Consider the following 1,387-nt stretch of genomic DNA (forward strand, 5'->3'; position numbering starts at 1 on the left):
TTGACATGGCGACGTTTTATTTCGGAGTTGCCAAACTCGGAATCGCCCTATGCTCCTTTGTCGCTATAAAGGTTTCCCCCCTTATAAGTATAGCGTGAAACTACGATAGCGGGGACGAGCTTTAACTACGGGAATTTTTTTTTATCGCAATCGCCGTAAAAGTTTTTTTACTTTCGCCGAGTTTCGCGAGACTTTCGACGGCTTCGTTTTCTCGCTCGTACTCGGAATCATTTTCGCGCCAGTCGCTAATACACGATAACAGGGACGAGAGTTAACTACGGGAACTTTAGTAGTAGCGATTAGTCTTATTTTTTCACGTATCCCCGTAGTTTAAACTTGACCGATTAAACGAGGCATTTGTTTCTGAATTTTATTTTCATATCAATCCTTATTAAACGAGTTTGGTTTCTCAAACGCTGGTTTTCTAGCTTACAGTATCTCGGAAAACTTCTTTCTCTGTTTATTTTCCTGTTTTAAAACAAATATTTGAAACACGACGTTTTATTTCGGAGTTGCCAAACTCGGAATCGCCTATGCTCCTTTGTCGCTATAACGGTTCCCCCCCCTTATAAGTATAGCGTGAAACTACGCTAGCGGGGACGATCTTTAACTACGGCAATTTTATTAATCGCGTTCGCCGTAAATTTTTACTTTCGGCTTCGTTTTCTCGCTCGTACTCGGAATCATTTTCGCGCCCGTCGCTAATATACGATAACAGGGACGAGAGTTAACTACGGTAATTTTATTAATCGCGATTGCCTTTTTAAATTTTTTTTTCGTATTCCCGTAGTTTAAACCTAGCCGATTAAACGAGGCATTCATTTCTGTAATTATATTTTTAAAACGAAACTATTTTCGTTTCTGAAACGCCGGTTTTCTAGCTTAAAGTAGCTCGGAAACTTTTTTTGGCTCGGTTTATTTTTTTTTTGGTTTTAAAACGGATTTTTAAAACGCGACGCTTTATTTCGGTGTTTCGTTTCTCGAATTGCGTGGTATTCAAATTTTATTTCAATTATTAACCGAGTTTAGTTTCTCGAACGTTGGTTTTTCTACCTTACAGTAGCTCGAAAACCTTTTTGTCGATTTTTTTTGTCGTATTTTAAAACGGATTTTTGAAACGCGACGCTTTATTTCGGAGTTTTGTTTCTCGAATTGGATAATATTCTATTTCAGAATCGCCTTCGCGTTTTATTTTTAAAATTTGGCTAAACTCTGTTTTCGCTTTAACGGTACCCCCCCCCCTTATGCTTATAGCGCGAAACTACGATATCGGTAAGGAGATTTAACTACGAGAATTTTATTTTCACGCCGATGGCGAAACTGATTTTATAAACTTAATCGATTAAACGACTCGTTCGTTTTCTGGAACTTTATTTTTATTTCAATT

Source organism: Phalangium opilio, unplaced genomic scaffold (assembly GCF_054372755.1).
Source record: "Phalangium opilio isolate 3A_F unplaced genomic scaffold, DU_Popi_V2 ptg000697l_1, whole genome shotgun sequence".
NCBI lineage: Eukaryota > Metazoa > Arthropoda > Arachnida > Opiliones > Phalangiidae > Phalangium > Phalangium opilio.